Raw genomic sequence first — 25604 nt, forward strand, 5'->3', positions numbered from 1 at the left:
CCCTTTCCTGCATCATAAGGACAAACATTCCATACACACCAAACGGATCAGGTGTATTTCAGACATCGATGACATACTTATAACTAATAGCATGAATAATTTTGAGATTACCCAAAGCAATATTAATCCAGTCTATCATGCTAGTAAGCTAAGTAGTATTCACATGCATGCAAATGTGATCTACTCTATAGAAGTTGATACCTAAACAGGCTAGAAAAAGTGGTTAAACAGCAGCTGACAGTGCTGGTGCTTCAGGTCAATTAATTGAACAAACAGGTCACGGCCTGATGTTAAGTAGCTGCTAGTACAAAAGGGGCATATAAAGCAGAGAAACAGGGCTATAGAACCGCTAGTTCAGACGTAGCAGAGAAACAGGGCTATAGAAGCAGAGCACTGACTGACCGACTACAGGAGGCTGTTCTGTAAATAAACATAAGAAAAACACTAGAAACTAAATCCTTGAGAAGAAGAGCACTGCTGCTTAATTCCGGCATGCAAACCATCGACTGAAGCCAGATTGTGAATGCACCAAATCGTCACTCACGGAAGCCGGATTCTGAACCTAGCACCGAGTTCGCTTGTCCAGAAGAGTAACCAAACTTAAGTAGCATGAATAATTTCAGACATTGATGTATGACAATGTAATTGATAACATGATTAATTTCGAAACTAGCAAAGGGATATTAATCTAGCGCACAACATGTGCCAAGCTAAGCTAGCCAATGCACAAGCATGAGAGCAGAGCATGCTGAAATATAAGTAATAGGCATGCAAGAAGAACATTGTAACATGTTCTAAAAAAGAAGAAAACAACTGGCTAAATTCTTACTTGAGATATTAACTAAAGTTAATTCCACCGACCCAAGCATGCGTGTACAGAGACATGTCCAATAATAGCTTGTACACATGGGGATAGGATTGTGATTTGCCTACTGTAAGAGTAGGAGCACAAATGACTTAATTTGGACATGCATTTGGCAGAGCAGCATGGTTTAAGAACCAATCATATTAGCATGCAACTGGCTACTACTGTTTTGCCACAAACAATCAACTCATGACATGCAAAACAACATGCACATGCATGCAGTTTGATCTGTTATACAGAAGTTGCTGGTTAACACAGCTACAGAAGTAAACAGCTACCAACAGAGCAGGAGGTGCTCCAGGTCAATAACTGAACAAACAGGTTACAAACTGACGTTAACTAGCCGCTAGTACAGGAAACATGGCTATCCGTGTCGATGGTCACCGGCGGCAGCTTCCCATGGCAGCCCGCGACAGGGTCTTTCTGGAGCATTAGGGTCTTTCTGGAGCATTACAAACAATGATATAGAAGCAGAGCACACTGACTAGTGACCAAGAGGCCGCAAGGATAGCAAGTACCGAAAGTAATCCTTGAGAAAGGAAGCCGTTTACCCCTGCTAAGTTTCTGTATGCAAACCATCGACTGAAGCCTGAACTCGCCTGGCCACAAGTAATCAGATTACATATCTCAGCCGCACCATCAGTAAGTTCTACTGCTGCATTACTCAGAGTGCAAAAATAAATAAAAATCAGTTCTAAACAGCAACATTCCATTGCTAAAACAGCTCATGAAAGAGGTCTGCATTCAATTCAATATCTAGAACAACCAAGCAAAACTGCACTAAGATCGTGAAAGATGGCCAGCTCATGAAAGATGGCCAAAAGGCTTTCTTTGTGCGGCCAAAAAGCTTGCCAATGCAAAAGTGAACATCACTAACTGCGCTGCGCATCTCCCACAGCCATCTCCTTTCAAGTAACACCTACTACACAGGAAAACGTGCACCGTGACAGGGGAGCCAAACTGCAGGAACAAGCTTACATCTGCTGCACTCCCTGAAACTAATAACAACACATACATCATATAACCCACAAGTGTTCATGCTCACAACCGTTCTGGGAGATAAATTCACTCACATAAAAAATAACTGAAAAAGTTACAGGTGAAAGTTCAGCAAAGTTAATTGATGGCAATAATGCCATAACCTAGTGGTACATTATCTGACACAAGCAAAACGCATATGCACTCTCCATGTGTTTTTTCGCCCTGTTCTCCTCCTTTAACAGGATACAGTGCTATTGCCCTACTGTGTGAACTGTAGGAGCTTCCTACCTTCCCGAGCTTTTCCGTGGAATAAAAGCTTAATAACCTTCAATTGTGGTTGGCCCGCCTGTGCTCACGGATTAGTCTTGGTATTTATTTCCATGTCGTCTTTGGTTTCAATGGTTTGAAGTCCGTTGCTGCACATACCACAAGTAATGTCAGAACATATCTACTGCCGTGAATTATAATGTTGCGGAGGCACATGCCCAGCTAGAACATGTAGAGTGCGTATGTTTCTCTTTTGTTGCATTAGGATCGGTCGGTGCTTGAGAAACAAAAATACTTTGATCCTCCTCTCTAATTGAGAAAGTAACCTCTCTTCTACCTCTAATGTTGCTCGGCATTCAGAGTACCATTTCTTTTCTTCAAAAAGGAGAATGACCATGCTTTCAGATCATCATATCTAATGATTTGTCACCAAAATAATGTCCCTCAGTTGCCAGTCCTGCAAATTATTGCGCAAGCTTTAGATATGATGGAAAAACATGAAACAGTAAGCATAGGAATTGTGAAATGACATAAATTAACCTGTGGAACAATCTGCTCTTGAGGCCAGGCAGCGGAAGAGACCTTCGATGGGATCTGGAATTACGAAAAGCTTTTTGATGTGAGTATTTAAGAGGACAGTAATTGGAAACACTGAGAAAGCTACACTATCTTCAATATCACGAATCAATACAGATTTACAGTAAGTAAATGTTACCATGATAATTTTGTTTTCCTCCAATATATCACATGATGTGAAGCTGGATAAAGGGATACAAAAATTCGGATTCATATCCCCCACACTTAATTCGGTATCCTAGGGCGGAAGGTATCTATACCCCTATATAGTGTGCGAATAACTTTGAAAGATGGTCGTTGGATGAAGCCAATCCGACGGGGCAGAGATGGCAAATCCGAGCACTACTGGCCGTTGGATATCATCTACGTTCCACCAGATTTTGCCACATGTACAATCTAGAAGACTCCATGGTTGAACTTAAGCATAATGCACAAACCTCAAAACACAAGCACTTCTCCTTTGTTCTAGAATCTTCTGTATCATAATTGCCCAAATATTTTTCTACATGAATTGCCATTAGTTGTTTTTACTTTATGCTTTACAACGCACAATTCCATGAATCTTAAAATAGATTAGCTTTTTTTATGAAAACTAAATGATTTTGAATGAGATGAACTATAAGTATTTAAACGAACATCTACATCATGCATATATGACTCAAAGCTTACATGCTATAATGTTGTATTTATTCATAATTTGGTTGCCAAATCTCATGCGTGCAATGCACGTGTACCTTACTAGTATATATAGGGGTAGGACTCTCATACATCTCTTGTGATGAAAGCGAAGTGCACTACAAAATCATGGGATAGGTGTGAGCAAGCCATCCAGGAAACATTTATCACATCATTTGTATTGTATTGTACCACATGAGCACACTAGAGAATCATGCATGTGACCATTTAACTTGCATGTTTAGTTATCGACCCCTCTCCTAGGAAGTATAGCTATGAAGAGAGTGAATAGACACACTGTGTTTGGTTGGGTGAGAACACAACAAATGTTCACGAGATACATGTTGGAACAACAGAGGGAAACAGGATTGAGATTAGCCTAAATTGTGAAGGAGGACCATCAACTGAATTTTGAATGGTACAACAGATTTGCCAGAACCAAATCCTTCGAAGAAAGGAAACTGCTGGAATGTCTCAGTCTGGTGATTGGTTGAGCACAAATCTGGCGCAGCTATGCCTCACAGAAGTGCATATTCTTCCTTTGGCTCTATCATCGCCGGTGTCTCCCGTGCGCCGCTCTGCTTCTCCGAAGACACGTCATCGACAGTGCTGCATGTCTGTTCTGTGGCAAATACGAGACCTTGGAGCACCTGTTGTTCAATTGCGTGCACGCTCGTGCCATCTAGGCTCCTGGTCTCCGGCTTCCCCCTTGGTTGAAGCCCTGTGTTCCTCCCGGACCGCCCGGTTCCCTGAACCGCCTTGCCTGTGCTTTACTGCCTGCACTACTGTCCTCTGGAATGTTTGGAAGAGCCAGAACGCCAAGGTCTTCCGTGATCAAAGTCTCCCCCCGCTCGACATGGTCGACAACATTTCTGCAGACGTCTGATACGTCTCCAACATATCTATAATTTTTGATTGCTCCATGCTATATTACCTACTGTTTTAGACAATATTGGTCTTTATTATCCACTTTTATATTATTTTTGGGACTAACCTATTAACCGGAGGCCCAACCCAGAATTGCTGTTTTTGCCTATTTCAGTGTTTCGAAGAAAAGGAATATCAAACGGAGTCGAAACGAAACGAAATCAACTGGAGAAGTTATTTTTGGAAGGAAAGCTACCGGATGGACTTGGACCCCACGTCAGGAGCCAAGGGAGGTGCTCACGAGGGTGGGGGGAGCGCCCACCCCCCTAGGGCACGCCCCCCTGCCTCGTGGGGCCCTCGAAGCTCCACCGACGCACTCCCTGCACCCATATATACCTATGTACCCTAAAACTTTCAGAATAGAGATTAGATCGGGAGTTCCGCCGCTGCAAGCCTCTGTAGCCACCAAAAGTCAATCGGGACCCTGTTCCGGCACCCTGCCGGAGGGGGGAACCCTCACCGGTGGCCATCTTCATCATCCCGGCGCTCTCCATGACGAGGAGGGAGTAGTTCACCCTCGGGGTTGAGGGTATGTACCAGTAGCTATGTGTTTGATCTCTCTCTCTCTCTCTCTCGTGTTCTTGATTTGGCACGATCTTGATATATCGCGAGCTTTGCTATTATAGTTGGATCTTATGTTTCTTCTCCCCCTCTTCTCTCTTGTAATGGATTGAGTTTTCCCTTTGAAGTAATCTTATCGGATTAAGTCTTTGAAGATTTGAGAACACTTGATGTATGTCTTGCCGTGCGTATCTGTGGTGACAATGGAATATCACATGATTCACTTGATGTATGTTTTGGTGATCAACTTGCGGGTTCTGCCCATGAACCTATGCATAGGGGTTGGCACACGTTTTCGTCATGATTCTCCGGTAGAAACTTTGGGGCACTCTTTGAGGTTCTATGTGTTGGTTTGAATGGATGAATTAAGATTGTGTGATGCATATCGTATAATCATGCCCACAGATACTTGAGGTGAAAATGGAGTATCTAGGTGACATTAGGGTTTTGGTTGATTTGTGTCTTAAGATGTTATTCTAGTACGAACTCTAGGGCTGTTTGTGACACTTATATGAATATCCCAATGGATTGATTGGAAAGAATAACTTTGAGGTGGTTTCGTACCCTACCATAATCCCTTCGTTTGTTCTCCGCTATTAGTGACTTTGGAGTGACTCTTTGTTGCATGTTGAGGGATAGTTATATGATCCAATTATGTTATTATTGTTGAGAGAACTTGCACTAGTGAAAGTATGAACCCTAGGCCTTGTTTCCTACCATTGCAATACCATTTACGCTCACTTTTATTGCTTGTTACCTTGTTGTTTTTATATTTTCAGTTTACAAAAACCTATATCTACCATCCATATTGCACTTGTATCACCATCTCTTCGCCGAACTAGTGCACCTATACAATTTACCATTGTATTGGGTGTGTTGGGGACACAAGAGACTTTTTGTTATTTGGTTGCAGGGTTGCTTGAGAGAGACCATCTTCATCCTACGCCTCCCACAGATTGATAAACCTTAGGTCATCCACTTGAGGGAAATTTGCTACTGTCCTACAAACCTCTGCACTTGGAGGCCCAACAACGCCTACAAGAAGAAGGGTGTGTAGTAGACATCAAGCTCTTTTCTGGCGCCGTTGTCGGGGAGGTTAGTGCTTGAAGGTATATCTTTAGATCTTGCGATCGAATCTTTTTGTTTCTTGTTTTAGCACTAGTGTAGTTTATAAAAGAAAACTACAAAAAAATGGAATTGAGTTTGTCTCATATGCTTCACCTTTTTAATATCTTTCGTGAGTATGATGGAAAAGAAAATTGTGCCAAAGTGTTAGAAGAAGAATGCATTAAAATGTTTGGCACTAAACCTTTGAATGATGAGCATGATTGCAATGTTGTTAGTATGAACTCCTTGAATGTACGGTACTAATGATGATTGCACTAGTTATGACGAAAATGTCTCCTATAAACATGTCAATTTTTGTGGAGTGGATTGGGTTTGCAAGTACACACCAAATAGGGAAGATAGATATTGCAAGAGGCATAAGTACTTAGAAACTAAATTGTTGCAAGAAAGTCTTGATGATTGCGCTGAAAGATTCAATATTTTTCGCGCCCCTTGTGAACTTTGCAATGAACATGGTCATTTAAAGCTCCAATGCTATTTGTTTTATGATCAAGTCGTGTCCAAATATTGTGATAATTTGATTACCCTTGAGCATCATAAAGAACTTAGCCTTCTTTTGGGTTATAAATAAATGAAACGTATAACTGAGGGTATTCCAAAATTTAATCTTGATAAAATTCTTGATTTTGATCTAGAGAAGATTTATATGTATTGTACGGTGAATTGCATTAAAAATCCTTACATTGACAATTACATAAAGAAAAGAAAAAAATAGAAGAATAAGAGAATGCTAATGAAAGGGAAGAGACTTCCCAATATCCTCCTATTATTTCTTATGATAAATCAGGTAACGAGAAGGAGCCTTCTATTCAACCAATCTCATTATTAAGGAGCTCCAAAAGGAGGATTGAACCCACACATGATGTGGTGAAGAAGAAGAAAAGAAAAAGGAAGAGAGGTAAAATGGTATCTCTCCTAAATAAGATTGCTCCTATTATTGTTGTGCCTCATGAAAATGAATCAAAAATAATTGTGGGAGATGATGCATTTGATGATGATCTAGTTATGCCTATTGCTTGTTGTGATGATTATGATTGGGAAGATAATGATACTCCTTATGATCTTGAAAATCTTTTTGGCACTTGCTTGGAAGAATATAATAATTGCTATACTATTGGTGTTATCCATACTATTAATGATGAGAGTGATTATGCTTATGATATGAAAAGGCCCAAGCTTGGGGAAGCTATGTTTGATGAAGATGATGTTTTTGAGAATATATTTGCTGCTATTAATGTTTGTCCCAAGCTTGGGGATGCTACGTTTAATAATGATGATATTTTTAGCCTCTCAAGTTTTGATATGCAAAGTTGTTATGATGATAGCATGCCTTCTACCTATGATGATTATATTGATGAAAGTGGATTTGGAAGAGTGTCAACTTTAGGAAGTAATGATCCCACTATTTTGGAGTATGTTGAATCTTATAATATTTATGAAAGTGGATTTGGAGAGGTCATGACTTTATTTAGTGATGTATCGACTATTTCAGAAGAGGTTTCAATCGATTATGATGAGAACAAAGTTGCTACCTATGATGATTATTGTGATGAAACTTATGCTATAAAAAATAGTGATGATTATATTTATAAAACTTGTCATGATTATGATTACCCTTTTTCTGAACATTACTCTTTTAATGTGGAAACAATTTATAGTATTCAAGTCTCTTATAATACTCCCACTATTCCGAATGAGAAGAAATTTGCTTATGTGGAGAGTAATAAAATTTCTATGCTAATAGATCATGAAAAGGATGCTTTAGGTGCTGGCTATATTGTTGAATTCATTCATGATTCTACTGAAAATTATTATGAAAGAGGATCATATGCTTCTACATATTGCAATAATATCAAGTTTTCTCTCTATGTGCTTAAAATCTTGAAGTTATGCTTGTTTTACCTTCCTATGCAAGTTGATTCTTGTTCCCATAAGTTGTTTGCTCACAAAATCCCTATGCATAGGAAGTGGGTTAGACTTAAATGTGCTAGTCATATTCTTCATGATGCTCCCTTTATATTTCAATTCTTATCTTTTTGTGAGCATCATTGAAATCATCATGCCTAGCTACGGGCGTTAAACGATAGCGCTGGTTGGGAGGCAACCCATCTTTATTTTAGTTTCTTGCTTTTTAGTTCTGTTTAGGAATAAATAATCCATCTAGCTTCTGTTTAGATGTGGTTTTGTGTTTCAATTAGTGTTTGTGCCAAGTAGAACCTTTGGGAAGACTTGAGTGAAGTCTTTATGATCATGCTGTAAAAAATAGAAACTTTAGCGCTCACGAGATTAGCTAAAACGTTTTACTGGAGAGCGCTATTTAGTTGATTCTTTTTGCAGATGATTACTAGACAAATTCCTCAGGTCCACCAATTTATTTTAGAATTTTTGGAGTTCCATAAGTTTGCGTTAGTTATAGATTACTACAGACTGTTATGTTTTTGACATATTCTGTTTTCATTGTGTTGCTTGCTTATTTTGATGAATCTATGGCTAGTAAAATAGTTTATAAACCATAAAGAAGTTGGAATACAGTAGGTTTAACACCAATATAAATAAAGAATGAGTTCATTACAGTACGTTGAAGTGATGTTTTGTTTTCTTTCACTAACGGAGCTTACGAGTTTTCTGTTAAGTTTTGTGTTGTGAAGTTTTCAAGTTTTGGGTAATGATTCGATGGACTATGGAATAAGGAATGGCAAGAGTCTAAGCTTGGGGATGCCCCGGAAGGCATCCCCTCTTTCGTCTTCGTTCATCGGTAACTTTACTTGGAGCTATATTTTTATTCACCACATGATATGTGTTTTGCTTGGAGCGTCATTTTATTTCCGTTAGTTTTGCTTGCTGTTTAAATAAAATACCAAGATCTGAAATTCTTAAATGTTAGGGAGTCTTCACATAGTTGCATAATTATTCGACTACTCATTGATCTTCACTTATATCTTTCGGAGTAGTTTGTTGTTTGCTCTAGTGCTTCATTTATATCTTTTAGAGCATGGTGGTAGTTTTATTTTGAAGAAATAGATGAACTCTCATGCTTCACTTATATTATTTTGAGAGTCTTAAATATCATGGTAATTTGCTTAAATAATCCTAATATGCTAAGCATACAAGATTTGTAGAATTCTTATGAGTGTGTTGAATACTAAGAAAAGTTCAATGCTTGATAATTGTTTTGAGATATGAAGATGGTGATATTAGAGTCATGCTAGTTGAGTAGTTGTGAATTTGAGAAATACTTGTGTTAAAGTTTGTGATTTCCGTAGCATGCACGTATGGTGAACAGTTATGTGATGAAGTCGAAGCATGATTTATTTATTGATTGTCTTCCTTATGAGTGGCGGCCGGGAACGAGCGATGGTCTTTTCCTACTAATCTATCCCCCTAGAAGCATGCGCGTAATACTTTGCTTTGATAACTTCTAGATTTTTGCAATGAGTATATGAGTTCTTTATGACTAATGTTGAGTCCATGGATTATACACACTTTCCTTCCTTCCACCATTGCTAACCTCTCTAATACCGCGCACTTTTCGCCGTTATCATACACCCACCATATACCTTCCTGAAAACAGCCACCAGACCTACCTATCATGGCATTTTCATAGCCATTCCGAGATATATTGCCATGCAACTTTCCACCGTTTCATTTATTATGACACGCTCCATCATTGTCATATTGCTAGCATGATCATGTAGTTGACATCGTATTTGTGGCAAAGCCACTATTCATAATTCTTTCATACATGTCACTTTTGATTCATTGCATATCCCGGCACACCGCCGGAGGCATTCATATAGAGTCATATTGTTGTTCTAAGTATTGAGTTGTAATTCTTGAGTTGTAAGAAAAATAAAAGTGTGATGATCATCATTATTAGATCATTGTCCCAGTGAGGAAAGGATGATGGAGACTATGATTCCCCCACAAGTCGGGATGAGACTCCGAACGAAAAAAAAGAAAAAAAAAGAAAAAAGAGGCCTAAAAAAGAGAAAAGGCCCGAAAAAATGAGAGAAAAAGAGAGAAGGGGCAATACTACTATCCTTTTACCGCACTTGTGCTTCAAAGTAGCACCATGATCTTCATGATAAAGAGTCTCCTATGATATCACTTTCATATACTAGTGGGATTTTTTATTATAGAATTTGGCTTGTATATTCCAATGATGGGCTTCCTCAAAATGCCCTAGGTCTTCGTGAGCAAGCGAGTTGGATGCACACCCACTTAATTTCTTTTGTTAAGCTTTCAAACACTTATAGCTCTAGTGCATCCGTTGCATGGCAATCCCTACTCACTCACATTGATATCTATTGATGGGCATCTCCATAGCCCGTTGATACGCCAAGTTATGTGAGACTATCTTCTCCCTTTTTGTCTTCTCCACAATCACCATATTCCACATATAGTGCTATATCCATAGCTCACGCTCATGTATTGCGTGAAGATTGAAAATTTTGAGAATGTCAAAAGTATGAAACAATTGCTTGGCTTGTCATCGGGGTTGTGCATGATTTAAATACTTTGTGTAGTGAAGATAGAGCATAGCCAGACTATATGATTTTATAGGGATAACTTTCTTTGGCCATGTTATTTTGAGAAGACATAATTGCTTTGTTAGTATGCTTGAAGTATTATTATTTTTATGTCAATATGAACTTTTGTCTTGAATCATTCGGATCTGAATATTCGTACCATAATTAAGAAGAATTACATTGAAATTATGCCAACTAGCATTCCACATCAAAAATTATCTTTTTTTATCATTTACCTACTCGAGGACGAGCAGGAATTAAGCTTGGGGATGCTTGATACGTCTCCAACGTATCCATAATTTTTGATTGCTCCATGCTATATTATCTACTGTTTTAGACAATATTGGGATTTATTATCCACTTTTATATTATTTTTGGGACTAACCTATTAACCGGAGGCCCAGCCCAGAATTGCTGGGTTTTTTTTGCCTATTTCAGTGTTTTGAAGAAAAGGAATATTAAACGGAGTCGAAACGAAACGAAATCAACTGGAAAAATTATTTTTGGATGGAAAGCTACCGGATGGACTTGGACCCCACGTTAGGAGCCAAGGGAGGTGCTCACGAGGGTGGGGGGGGGGGGGCGCCCACCCCCCTAGGGCGCGCCCCCTGCCTCGTGGGCCCCCCGAAGCTCCACCGACGTACTCCCTGCATCCATATATACCTACGTACCCTAAAACTTCCAGAACAGAGATTAAATCGGGAGTTCCGCCGCTGCAAGCCTCTGTAGCCACCAAAAGTCAATCGGGACCCTGTTCCGGCACCCTGCCGGAGGGGGGAACCCTCACCGGTGGCCATCTTCATCATCCCGACGCTCTCCATGACGAGGAGGGAGTAGTTCACCCTCGGGGTTAAGGGTATGTACCAGTAGCTATGTGTTTGATCTCTCTCTCTCTCTATCTCTCTCTCGTGTTCTTGATTTGGCACGATCTTGATGTATCGCGAGCTTTGCTATTATAGTTGGATCTTATGTTTCTTCTCCCCCTCTTCTCTCTTGTAATGGATTGAGTTTTCCCTTTGAAGTAATCTTATCGAATTAAGTCTTTGAAGATTTGAGAACACTTGATGTATGTCTTGCCGTGCGTATCTGTGGTGACAATGGGATATCACATGATTCACTTGATGTATGTTTTGGTGATCAACTTGCGGGTTCTGCCCATGAACCTATGCATAGGGGTTGGCACACGTTTTCGTCGTGATTCTCCGGTAGAAACTTTGGGGCACTCTTTGAGGTTCTATGTGTTGGTTTGAATGGATGAATTGAGATTGTGTGATGCATATCGTATAATCATGCCCACAGATACTTGAGGTGACAATGGAGTATCTAGGTGACATTAGGGTTTTGGTTGATTTGTGTCTTAAGATGTTATTCTAGTACGAACTCTAGGGCTGTTTGTGACACTTATATGAATATCCCAATGGATTGATTGGAAAGAATAACTTTGAGGTGGTTTCGTACCCTACCATAATCCCTTCGTTTGTTCTCCGCTATTAGTGACTTTGGAGTGACTCTTTGTTGCATGTTGAGGGATAGTTATATGATCCAATTATGTTATTATTGTTGAGAGAACTTGCACTAGTGAAAGTATGAACCCTAGGTCTTGTTTCCTATCATTGCAATACCGTTTACGCTCACTTTTATCGCTTGTTACCTTGTTGTTTTTATATTTTCGGTTTACAAAACCTATATCTACCATCTATATTGCACTTGTATCACCATCTCTTCGCCGAACTAGTACACCTATACAATTTACCATTGTATTGGATGTGTTGGGGACACAAGAGACTCTTTGTTATTTGGTTGCAGGGTTGCTTGAGAGAGACCATCTTCATCCTACGCCTCCCACGGATTGATAAACTTAGGTCATCCACTTGAGGAAATTTGCTACTGTCCTACAAACCTCTGCATTTGGAGGCCCAACAACGCCTACAAGAAGAAGGTTGTGTAGTAGACATCAACGTCTCCCTCAAGCGTTGCTGCCCCTCTGCACAGATGTAAAAAAAACCGATTCCTGGTTGTTTTGGTTGATGGTTAATGAAAATTCAGGTGGGCAGGGCTTCTGGCCGTTGGTGATGCTTCAGCAAGAAAATGTACTTCTCGAATGGACACAAAGTCAGTTCTATCTACAGATATCAAAACAACATCATTCGATTGCTAAAACAGCTCATGAAAGATGCCACCATCGAATTCAAATCTACAACAGCGAAGGAAAACTATATTTATCTACATATTCAGTTTCTTCCTCACCTCATCTTACCACCAAACCTTCCTCATCCAGTGACGCCAAAAAGGCTTTCCTTCTGCGGCTGGACATGGACACGGTCTGACATTAACTAGCTGCTAGTACAGGCATTGCAGAGAGACAGGGATCAAGGGTGACCGTCTCCAGCGGCAGCTTGCCACGGTGATGCAGAAGCATTACAAATAATAATACTATAGAAGCAGAGCACTAAGTAGCATTAACTAGCTGCTAGTACAGGCATTACAGAGAGACAGGGATCAAGGGACGGGCTTTGTGGAGCATGACAAACAATAATACTATAGAAGCAGAGCACTGAGTAGCTACAGGAGACTGGAACTTGGCAATATGTGACCACCAAGCTGTTACACGCACTAGAATTTTTGTCCATTACTCACACTAATAGAACGCCCGTGCGTTGCCACGGGCTTTAAAAAATTTACTTGGTGCATATATAACATAATACATGTCAGATTTCATGTGTAGAAAATTGAACTTTACTTTACTTGCAATGTATATTTAGATTAAAAAAATGCAATTCAACGACGTAGACTAACTCACCTGATACACAAAATAAAAGGAAGTGGTTTAAAAATATAGAACAACTTTATCATGCACTCCATTACAAACGATAGATAACACCTGAACGCCTTTTTATGCAGTTTCTATCTAGGATTCTAGATAACACCTGGACGCCTTTTTATGCAGGTGCTACCTATCAAATGATAGGTCGTCTAACGGGGCATTTCCATTGTTATTATCCCTTAATTAAAGACAAAACATGGAGGATTTTGTTCCTTAAAATTAATGTTCCAAGATGCTGCAACCAGAAACTTGATTGCGTTACACAATTGTGTGGAAAACTGTTACATATGAAATTAGGCATTTGGAACCATACATGTTACCATTAGGAACTACTGCAGCAAAAGACATACGCAACGTAATATCCCAACCCTACAAGATCACTAAGAGTACATACGCAGGGGCAGATACTCCCAATCACGGTTATAATAAGTTATAAAAAAGATTGTTTCATATTATTGAAAAAAAGTACAAAAAATCAGGCGATCGAGCAGCTAAGAAATCTCACTGAAAAATATAAGAACAAAGTATTTTAACTCTTGAATAGATTTAGTGGATCCAGTGCTTGATTTATTGAAGATGCAAGGACAAATTCAAGTATTACCAAGGTGTTGGGATCTATGCCGAAAGGAATTTCAACTTCTGACAAGCTTGGACAAAAAGAATGATGGGGAATTAGGGGCACATGGCAAAGGCGCTTGGCTAAATTCAAGAAATCAAACAAAAATCACAGGCTGGGGAAATTGACTTGATCTTGTCAGGGAAGATATTTACCTAATCAAACTAATATAATCCATTTTCAAAGAGAATTAGTCAAATCCTAGACTACTTTCGTCAACCAAATCAAGAACTGCATGTTTGCAAGAGGACACCCCCACGAAGGGAAGAAGAATATCATACCTTGTAAGGGAAGAGCAATAAATCGACAAGTCGCCGGCGGGCTTGGAGGAGGACCAGAGCACACTGTCTTCTCCACTCATTCACGAGGCTGCGCCTCACCCTCCCCGAAACAAAACGACCTACATGCTCTCCTTTAATAGTACAGATTAAACTGTTGATTATTCCAAAGAGTAATAACCATAATTAAAAATGCAGACAAGGAAAAACAAAAAAAATATCTTATACTCCCTCCGTTCCTAAATATTTGTCTTTTTAGAGATTTCAAATGGACTACCACATACGGATGTATATACATATATTTTAGAGTGTAGTTTCACTTATTTTGCTCCGTATGTACTCACTTGTTGAAATCTCTAAAAAGACAAATATTTAGGAACGGAGGGAGTATAATGCATTGCATACCTAGTTGATATGGAGGGGTTGGCAAGAACAGTCTTAGAACTGTGATATTTAGTTTTCACTCATATAAAACCTATAGGCTGACAAATAATAAGCTAATACATAATGTCCAAAATAATTGGCAAAGCATGTTAATTTCAAAAGGGAGCATCGTCAATACAATACGAACATTTGCATTTGTGCTCTCCATATGCATGACTGGCATGCCACGTGACGTCCATCAAACTTTGGTAATTATATTCAACCCTTTTCATATAAAGCACACTGTCATTGTAGGGAATTTATTATTAATGTCAGGTTCCATTGGATGTACTAATCTGACAACACAGTCAAAAAGAAGTTTAGAATGGGTAGCCTCTATTAAGTAACAATATAACTTCCAGCACATAGTAGTTGGTGAAATAACCGGACCAAACTGCATGGAGAGTAGCCATAATTCAGAAGTATTATTAGGCATGGTCAAAACTCAAGAAGGCCCATCTCCGCATTCCTTTAATCATTTTGAAGGTAATTCGCCGGTACTCAATCAAGTCGCCTTAATAGAAGCCATATATAGAAATGTGTTCTTACAGATATGAGAAGAATAACTCGTTAGTAGTTGTAGCTCATTCCAAGAGGGAGATTTATTAAAAAAACAGAATAAATGTACTAAGCTTTTGCCCTTCAGATATCTTGACATACAAATCCAGCATGTGTTATGGAACCTTGTAATGGGAGTGGTTTGCCAAGTCTTGAATTCATGAAAGAATCTTACGAAATAGGCTTTCGCCCCGCTATATAGATATAGCAACAACCCGATACAACCAAGAGTCCAATGCTGGGGCAAACAGCACAAGCACGCCCAAAAGAAACAAAAGAGAAAGAAGAGAGAAAATAATGTCGACAGCATCGGATCGACGAAAATGATGATGACCCGCAACCGCTATGCCCACCAGGGATTTACCACCTCGCTCCTAGCACCTTGAACCTCCGCTTACCAAGCAACACCTTCAAGAAGGAACACGACAACAATGACGCTACTGCCCGGACAAGTCCTAGGGTTTTCCCCGATACGCGGACGGGAGTGGGGAAGGGGAATACCCGATGCCCTTTAGGAAGGAACGGTGGCGCCCACGGGCATCACCGCGTCGGTGCCGACAAGCCGGCAGGGATTTCTCCCGTCCACCAAACACCCACATCCCTGAATGGTCCGATGCGCTCCACCACTGATGCCGTCCACCAACATGCGCCACCACGGTCTTGCCAACATCACCGCCGCCTCACCATGGTCAACGAAGCGAGACCGACGAGGCCGAGGGGGAGCAGCCGGGAATGGGGAGCGGCAGCGACAGCAGCCATGCAAGAGGAGACAACCTCCACCGCCATCGGCAGTCACTGACTGGACGCGGCGAGAGGAGCACACCGGGCCCTCGAGGCCCGGCCGAGCCCAAAAGCGGCTCATGAAATGCCCGTCTCCGCGCTGCTGTAGGCACGCCGCCGTCTCCAAAACCCCCCGCAGAAGCCGCACCTCCTCGACCCCCGCCGGAGCCGCCGCAGGCGAGATCAAGCCAGGGCGGCCCAGACCCAAATGGGGCCCAAAAGGGCCTAGATCTGGTCCGGGAGGGCGCCGCCACCATCCACCGCGCCAGGTTGTCGCCAAGTGCCCGCGCCGCCGCCCCCGGGCCACCCGGAGCCGTGCCGCCGGAGCTGGAGCACCACCGCGGGACACCCCCACCCGAGCCAGGGCACCGCGCGCGGGGAAGGACGAGGCCGCCGCCACCGCCGACACCACACGGGCTGGTGGCGCAGGTCGGCGGCGGTGGAAGTAGGGTTAGGGTAGGGAAGACGCTGGGGGGCGGGGAAAGGAACCCCCGGTCGCCTCGCTCGGGGAGGCGACACGGGGGGACTATCGCCTATGCTGGGACGTCAATCAGTGTGGAATTAACCCTAATTGTCTATCAATGAAGGAATCTGTGAGATTCAGGTTTCAGGATGATACTGATTAGTATCATGTAGTATCATGGTCTAGGCATTTGGGGCCAAACAGGTTGCTTGACGGAAAGATTGAACAACATTATTTAACCTTCTTATTATCATTTCACTTATCTACATGTTCACAAGAAGAAGAAAATTAAGCTTAGCTAGTATAGCAAGTAGCACACTGCCGATACGAAATGTCGCTAAAGAGTAACTCATGTAGCTTAGAGAATCTTCCTATTTCTCATGGATTAAATAGACCAATTATTTTCAGCAATTCCACAAACAGACACCTAACATTATGCCCTGCTTGCTAATTCTGAAGGATGCAATGTTAATGCATCAACAGTAAGTAGTATGCAGGCTTCTTGCAAATCTCAAATGAGTGTTTTCAGTGTGGAAGATTACATTGATGTAGGCAATTACGGAAGCCAGCAAACATTTAGTTATATTGATGATGCTTGCTAATGTGGCTTCAGAAATAAAAAATCATGACAAGTGTTGCCTAACCTCTGAATTAGCTCACCAATTGCTTCTTGTAAACTGCATCAGAAGCCTTCACAATGTCCTGGATAAGGATACACAAACCCCACAGTCTTTCCTTGATAAAATGAAATGAAAAGGTAAGAGTTGTGGGTAAGGTCAGTTCAGGAAGGGATGGAACGACGAAACGATAATTAAATAGAACATGATCAAATGCCCGTCTTTCATTATACTCACTCTGGTTTCATGCGGTGCACATCATAGTTACTTCATGGTTCTAATCTAAAATGCAGCCCTAATTCACTGGCAAATGGCAGACTGAATACAAAATTTTACAAATATCATTTTACATACAAAAAATAAAATCACAACAAAGGGTCATTTTTTCGTTAGTTGGAACAGAGGGCCAGTTCAGGGTCAAACATTCCAAATAGCACACTAAGAAACCTAGCATGGCCTTCTAGTTTATAAAAGGATAGGAAATGAATGCTCAAATAGACTTCTACACTGATAATTTAATTTGTGAATGACAAAAAAATTACGGATTGATATTTTAATTTGGAAAGAACAAAAAATGATATACCATTTTTCAGTGTTGAACACAACTGAATGGAAAACAATCCACCAATTCCTTGCCACGGCTAACATACCTATAGCATACTTTCCACCCCTATTTTACCAGGTTCGCCTCCCCATGGTATCCCCCTCCTCGGCAGGTCCTTGCTCCAATACAATGCATGAATGCACCCCATCCAAAACCTACATATGTAAGAAGAACACAGCCCATTGTAGAAGTCCTCAGTGATCCACTCAAGTGGTGAATCCGTCCACCAAACAAACGGAATTAACCGATGAAAGGGGCAAGAGAAATCACCTCTGATAAATGGCAAGTTTGAAAATGAGAATGATGATAAGGGGCGTAATCTTCAACTGCAATGATTACCTAAGATCCTCAACAATAATTTAGTACGTAACCAAGCTCATTTGGATCCTGCAAGGAACATCGAAAAATGTTTGAGCACAAAAAGGATGTCAAAGAGTGGCAGCCCATAAGGAGCAGAAAGTGATGAAACAACACAATAGCAGAGGAAACGCAGAAATGTACAGCTTTTTTATATCACTACTAAACCTGAGATCATCCTAGAAGCAGAGGAACTAAATAATTACAGTCACATAGGCGCATCCACGATAAAGGAGCATAGATAAACCCACAGGAACACAAATTAGTTTCTTATAATCAAAGTTTCCATAATGATTTACCAGAGTACATGAACTGACAATCCAATCGAGCAGAACTGGGGAGAATACTGTGTGCTGCATAACTAAAAATAATCAATCTGTAGGTTTAGTAATACACTCTTGATTAATAGACAGATCCATTATGTCAGTCAATGATTTTTTTGCTGGAGTCAAGGATGCGAGACATTTATTATATTTGTTGCTTGTGTTGGGAAGGAAATCAAATCAAACATTCATTGTTTTTAGTTGTTATTCCTAATAGAGTAGCACATGAAAACTCAAACAAAATAGGAAAGTGTTGTGGCCATTTAATACTGAAACCAACAGGGTACTAAGAAACTGATGGATATAAACTTGTTATTGTCATGCTTGCTGGAGAGAAACAAAAATAGAAACACAATTAATAATATGCAGTGCTAAATTAACCCATGAAACTAATACTCAATGTGACTGCATGCTGAGCACTGTCCACCTCATTTTGAGTTTGGTTACCCAACTCTTTCAGGCTGAGTTGCAAAAACTTCAAAATATGTAACTCTTTCAGAGCAGATAAAAGTTGTGTTTAAGGCGAAACTTCCTCCGTCCTCAAAGAACATGTAAGCTAAGTGTTGTCCACCTCATTTTGGGAATTGAGAGAGTTGTGCTCCGTCCTCATCCTTATGATAGCTAAGTGTTGTCAAGGAGTGAGCCTGAAGCATGTAAAATTCAGAAAAGTTAGCAATGCACACCTGGATTGTTTCTGTTCCTCAAAGAATACGGTGACCCCGTTGACAGTCGTGGTCCGGCTGAGCTTCAGTATGATAGTGTCTGCCCCCGGAGATCCAGACATAATCATCAATTTATCTAACACAAAAGAGTTCTCGCAGATGCCATCCTTGACGTTGTCGCCCTGTTAACACAGAAGTCTATGTGCCAATGAACCTTCTCCCCGAGTGTAACGAACATCAAATGGTTGTGATTCTTTATGTGCTCAGTTATGAACCAACTATTTATTAGCTGCATGTAGCAACCTGATCAGCGCGGGACACTCGTACATGCATGATCGGCTATTCTCAGCCTTAGTCTTTCCCTGAAAAAATTCAAAAAAAAGTGATGGCACATCAGCTCACTCCATGATGCCTTTTTTCAAACCAAAACTGCACCAAAAAAAAACCACATATAGTATCTCGTACCACAGAACTTAGTGAACAACTGCACTCTATCTTCTGCATTTAGTCGGCTTTCCCAATATCTAATACCGAATCCAACTTCCCATGAATACAGGTTGTAGAAGTCGTATGCCTCGCCCAACAAATCGAAACTTGTTCCTAGTTCTGGTTTAATCACACTATTCGTCGGTTCCTCGGCAAACTTCCTTATTGATTGCTCCAGTGTGCTCATCCATGAAGCGCACAGAGTTCTGTCCGGTGGTGCATTCTCTAATCTTAACCTGCAGCAATAATGCTTCATCCAGTCAATTAACACAAAACTGGTGTGTTGCAGATAGTAGTGTTTTCTCAGGAAATTATGAAGTCAAAACATTTAATCCACGGACTCCTGATATGCAGCCTGGTTCGCAACGTTTCTCTTATCTGAAATTCCAAACACCTTACGACATCTAACTACCTGAAACACGCCGAAACCAAATACCTGCTCCCATGATTTCAAATTAACTAAATATATTGTTTGGTGAATCACCATCAAGAGTCCTTGAACTTAAATAGCTGTCTATAAATGCACTCAAATTAAATATACAATCAGACCACGGGGACGAGACGGCTCACCTTTCCGTCCATCCCGGTGCCTCCCGATTAACCTCAGGGCGCAGCCAGATTCACCAATTGAATCCTCCGTGCCAAGAGCGCCAGCCTCCCCCTGGGTGGCAGCCTTAGCGGCACCGGATCGGAGTGCTTAAGGTTATCGGCGAACTCTTGCCGAAGTGGGAACCTGCGGGCGCCGGAGTTCAAGGAAAGGTTTGTAAAAATCAATAGAGGGGCAGCGGACAAAAAGAGCTTACCTGACCACCAGATCGAGCACGAACTCCAGGCCGTTCTCCTCCATCCTACCATGCCGTCGGCCGTTCTCGACGCCACATGGTGGGGGCTTGGTCTTCGGCGGCCAGCTCGAGCCCCTTCCGTCACGGCCGCGCGACCTCAGATCTGGGAGCCGCTTCCATGACGAGCATGTGCGCGTCGCGGACGTGGAGCTTCGCCGCCTAACCTTGGCGATATGCAAGCGGATCCGACAATGGGGAGAAGGGTGGGAGCGGTGGAGGTGGCTGAGCGGGAGGGAGGCAGGGGCGGCGGCGGCGGAGGAGCAAGAGATGGGGGCAGCGCCGCATCGGGAGGAGAGGGGAATAGAGCGGTCTTCCTGAGTTCGCTTCCCAGTGAAATATCTATCATTTCTTTTTATTGCAATATCAGAGCCCCTCCACTTACCATTTTGTTTTTAGTTACAGTTCCAAGTCCTTCCTTCAGCATATGATTATTTCTGCATGACTAATATGCTTCTGCATCTGCATATGATTATTCTTTTTTGATAAGTTGTCAACAGTTTAGGCCATTAACTAATGATAACACTGAGAGGCAAAGCGCAATTGAGCAAAGTTTTTTTTAGCAAAGAACAACTCCGTACAATAAATTGGCAGGAGTCCTAGATCCTCCATGAAAGATACTATTAAGTGCTTCAAAATATATAGTTCAATGCACATAAAAATAATTAAGCCACTAATACCATGATGCAATTATTTATTTTCTTGATATAGAATAGTAAAGTACAAAATTGGCAGTTTACCATTCACATGTAGAGATCAGAAGCTCTTCGGTTAAACTATCTTTGGAAGCTATTTTCTTGACTTGAAGCAATACCCTACAAAACTACTTCACAAAGAGGCTCAAATTGTCGCTGATAGTCTACATGCTACGCATAAATCACGGAAGGGGCAAACACTGATAACATTACCATTTGAGCCTCTTCTATATCTAGTCATAGTATTCCAACTATCCCAAAGAAAGAAGTATCTGAAAGCTGCACTCTAACCTGCAACAATAAGGGGAGAAAATTAGAAACACATAGGCTAGATAAAATGATTGCCATGATCTTAAATAAGCAAGCAATAGAGCAGTGTCGTTCCCATGTGGAGTGAGAGTTGGGCATGAAGATGTTGTCACAGGCCTTGGTGATCATGTGATGCTGCCCTTGAGCAGCCAGTGATGAGGCGATGGAGGATGTGCTACAGATCGGCATTTCATGCAGGCCCAACCCACATGGCATTGTGGCATACACCACATGGTACGTCCAGAACGCACACATGATGGTCACCGGGCTCGCGTGCTAGCGCGTCCCCCAGGTCACAAGCCGCCACCGAGATGGCCTCTTCCCTAATCCGCGCCCGCAAGTTAAGCCCGCGCTTGCGCCACACACGCCTCCTGCTGCGTCCGCCTCTCTGTCCACACCGGCATCTTCTTCTGCAGGTTCTTCTCGTGCAGCCGCATCCCGTCGTCTCCACCAGAGACAGCACCGAAACTTAGTCCACCCCTGGCCCCGGCGAGCGCGCTGGAGGCCACCAGCACCACGACAGTCGTAGCCTCGTAGGACTGCTTGCATGGTAGGGCTCGATGATTGCAATGGAAGATGGCTAATTGGAAGGCGGGGCGGCGGGGATGATGAAAGGGGATCAGCGGGAACTGCGGTGGATTGGATGAAGATTGATTTGTGAAATCCGCTGGGAATGTGTCGGTCAAGGCAAGGCAAGTTTCGATTCTGTTATGCTTTTGCAAGGAAAGAGTAGGATGGGGAGGGATCGGTTGTCATGTCATGGGAGTGAAATTTGAATGGAAACAAACAGACGGGGTGTGGTTTGTTTGGAAAAAATCGGCGAGGAGATCCTTCCATCGACGATGGAGCACTGCGGGGGAGGAAGCGAACGATACCAACGACAACGTATGAACGTACCATCACAACCACAGACTCCTCCAACAGTTTAAGCCATTTACTGAACCAATCTAACTCACAAACTTGTAGATAGAGACATCAAAGCACTTGTTGAATTCGCGACATCAATTGAACGCGTACGCATCAATTCTTAAAAGAAACTGATAGTTTAAAATGTATACATTGTGAAAACTAATAACTACTACCTCCGTCTCTATTTACATGGCGCCCTCAGGTTTTGTGTTTGAACATTGACCAATAATAGATGATTCACATGTCAGAAAATATATATACTGCTGGAAACTATTTTATAATAGAAATTCAATGGTATAATTTTTATGAACTAACCCACGATTAGTTGGTCAAAAGTTGAACCCGTAAATATGTGGGGGCATGTAAACATAGGAAAAAAGGAGTAGATTTAATGGTGGAAAAAATTCATGCTTGCAAGTTACTTACTGTCCGTAACCTTCATTGAATCAGGTGAATCTATACTCCAAGACAAACATAAAATGTTGCATAAAGTAGTGCCACACTAAATACAGCCATGCCATGGCTGAGAAATCAGCTGCACAAACACCAAACTGTTTTGGTAAATTATTCACTATTTCAAATCGAAGAAGGGGGAAACGCATGAAAGACAAACACCATAGATAACAAATAAAACCTGCAACGCTTTCGTTGCAGACCCCCAAGCAGCACTTGAAACTAAAATTTGCACATACCGCAATCCACATCCCAACAAATCATGCTAGTCTAGTACACAAAAGCTCCAAGAAGAAAGGCATTAACTGTAATATATTCAGAAGTTGTCCTGTGTAGCCGTGAGATTAATGAGACAAGAAATCACGAGTACAGCCGAGGTTTCAGAAAAACAGTACGGAATCACCTTCCTAGGCATGATGCCTCCAGCTGCAGGTAGTAGTGCGAAAGAGATAAGATGCCAAGGATGACAAGTGACATCATGCAAGCCATTTTAGAAATTGCTTCATACTTGCATACTACAAGATCCTTCAGCACCATCTGTAATGGCATCAGATATCTGAACGGTAGAAGCAATATGACAGATTAAGAACTTGGTAACATTAAATGTGGAACCAAGGCCATGTACCTGATTAGTCACACGCCCCTGCCACCTGTCGGATCCACGCGACAGCTCTGCATACCAGTGAGGATTCGATGATGTCATTGCCTGGCTTCATAGGAGGGATCCTACAGCCACGCTTGCGCCACACCTCATCACAACTGTGTCATGACGTCTTGTCCACGACGAGGGGGAAATCCGCCAGTCCCGTTTCCTTAGCCATGACCTTCGCTGGTAGAGACCTGACTCTACTAAAATCTCTAATATATGACTTAAAGTCAATACAATCAAACAATAGAAAGGGGAAAAAATAAATTGATTATCACCATGGTGAATGGAGTAGATGTAACCATATTGTATACATCTTAGAGCCGGTACAGAGGATCATGATGACATACTCATGGGTAAGAAAATATATGATTCTGGGCAAGGTACAACCATGCATACTCCTTTGCTCCATGTTCATCTAATTCATATGCTAATGTATAAGCTGACTGTCAATGGAGCAAATAGAGAACTATGTGCAGGAGCTGAACAATAATTCTCAAGCTGAAGAACAAATACCTCAAGAGAGGAGCATAATGGAGCAGCAGTTCTGGGGAGCCCCTCGCCTCATGGAGTGGCGCGGAGGTAGGCTCCTCGCCCCGGCGACTTAGTGGTCCTCGCCTTATTGAGGTGTGCGACGGTGCTGTGGCGTCGTCATCCTCCTCACCTCCGAATTAGTCTGAAGTTTCTAAAAACATTACTCTCAAAATCAATATTAAATGAAGGCGATCTTTTAGTTCTAACCATTTCACAAACAATTTAAAAGACTGAACACTTGGGCAAATACACGATGGTTTCACTGTTACTACCCACGAGTGCTCACTTCAGCAAATTTCAGCTAAACATACCCAAGACTTCACTTGCAATCAATTGTCATTTTCCTCAAATAAACATACACAGTATAATCACACAACATATCTAACAAAAGAACTCGGAGCAGTGAAATAATAAATATTAACAACAGATCCACCAGTAAGGTGAGCTACAGTTGTTCAATTCCCTGGACATAGTTTGCTCATAGCAACCTTCATGGCTCTGTTTTGATCTACAGAGCCTCGGCACACTAATGAACCAGATAACAACCTTGAGACATACAAATTATCTCAATCTACCTACCTGTCAAGATGGACTTCGGCGCCAGCCCACTGATCATATTTAGGAACTCAGAAAATATACCCACTCGAAACTCTCAACTTGCTCATACCTCATAAAAAGTCCAGCTAATATAATGCTCTGGAAATGATTGTTCACTTCTATAAGAAGGTCGAACGGCATGTCCTACATATTGGTTCGTTATGAACCAATTGTTGTCATTCGCGCGCAACAACCTGATCAGCGACCGTCACTGACATATGCAAGACTGACGGTTCTCTGCCTCTAGCTTCCCCTGCATTAACAAATCGGAACACCATTAGGTCCATAGTCTATGATGTACTTACAAATGGTGACATTATTCAGCAATAAAGTACGCAAGACTCAGTGAACACCGCAAAACAATCTCCTGCATGGATTCACTCTCCTCTGCGTTTAGTCTGCTCTTCCCATAACGTATACCAAATTGTTCCATCCTAATAACATTCTTTGGTTCCTCGGCATATTTCCTGATTGACTGCTCATATTCACTCTTTTACGAAGCTTGCCAAGTTCTGTCTGGAGGTGCACTACCAAGGCGAAGCCTGAAACCATTTCTTTAGTTAACAAACCAAGCGTAAATGAGGAGTACGCAAACCACGAAATATGCCAGTATATTTAGTGGCTGCACCCCAAACAAGACAATATGCTCCTTTGCTGGAACACATTCAAATAGAGCCTGCAATTCTATGCAGCACACACTGTACAGAATCGGTGGTTCAGAGATAACTAAGAAGAGCAGAAACTTTTCTTCATCTACAAACAGAATTCGAGTAGTTGAATGAAAGATTAGAGACAGGAATGAGGAGGCAGCCTCGATTGTGAAGACCTGTGGCGGGAATGGGGGCTGAGCGTGCTCATCAGTCGTCACGGCCACGCCGGCGGCGTGTGAGATCGGAGCCGACGGCGGCGACCTGGTGATCTGCGACGGCGGCATCCTGGTGATCCGAGGCGATAGCGGTGGCGGCGTCCCGCCGATTTGCGACGGCGGCGTCCTGCCGATCCGCGACGGCAGCGACGTCCCTTGGATTCAGCGGCAGCGACAGCGGCGTCCCACATTTCCGCGGTGGCGGCAGATGGGAGCGGAGGGGAAACAGATGGCGGCGGAGGAGGAAGACTGCGCCC

General features: G+C 41.9%; 1 long non-coding RNA gene across 16 annotated transcripts; it reads right to left on the bottom strand.

Moving 5' to 3' along the window:
* Nucleotides 1-1864: 1864 nt before the first annotated feature.
* Nucleotides 1865-21267, bottom strand: LOC123184785 (uncharacterized). Of its 16 annotated transcripts, XR_006493086.1 has the most exons (12): nt 21248-21267; nt 21080-21162; nt 20304-20801; nt 20071-20233; nt 19480-19736; nt 19036-19376; nt 17943-18059; nt 17719-17827; nt 14231-17186; nt 2654-2707; nt 2451-2570; nt 1865-2262 (listed from the first exon to the last, which is right to left on the bottom strand). It is a non-coding gene; the product is annotated as an uncharacterized lncRNA (long non-coding RNA). The 16 variants fall into 16 exon arrangements; XR_006493085.1 differs by lacking the exon at nt 21248-21267 and having other exon boundaries at nt 21080-21234; XR_006493098.1 differs by lacking the exon at nt 21248-21267 and having other exon boundaries at nt 14231-14349; nt 17096-17181; nt 20304-21234.
* Nucleotides 21268-25604: the final 4337 nt, after the last annotated feature.

This window comes from Triticum aestivum, chromosome 1A, assembly GCF_018294505.1.
Source record: "Triticum aestivum cultivar Chinese Spring chromosome 1A, IWGSC CS RefSeq v2.1, whole genome shotgun sequence".
NCBI classification, from domain to species: domain Eukaryota; kingdom Viridiplantae; phylum Streptophyta; class Magnoliopsida; order Poales; family Poaceae; genus Triticum; species Triticum aestivum.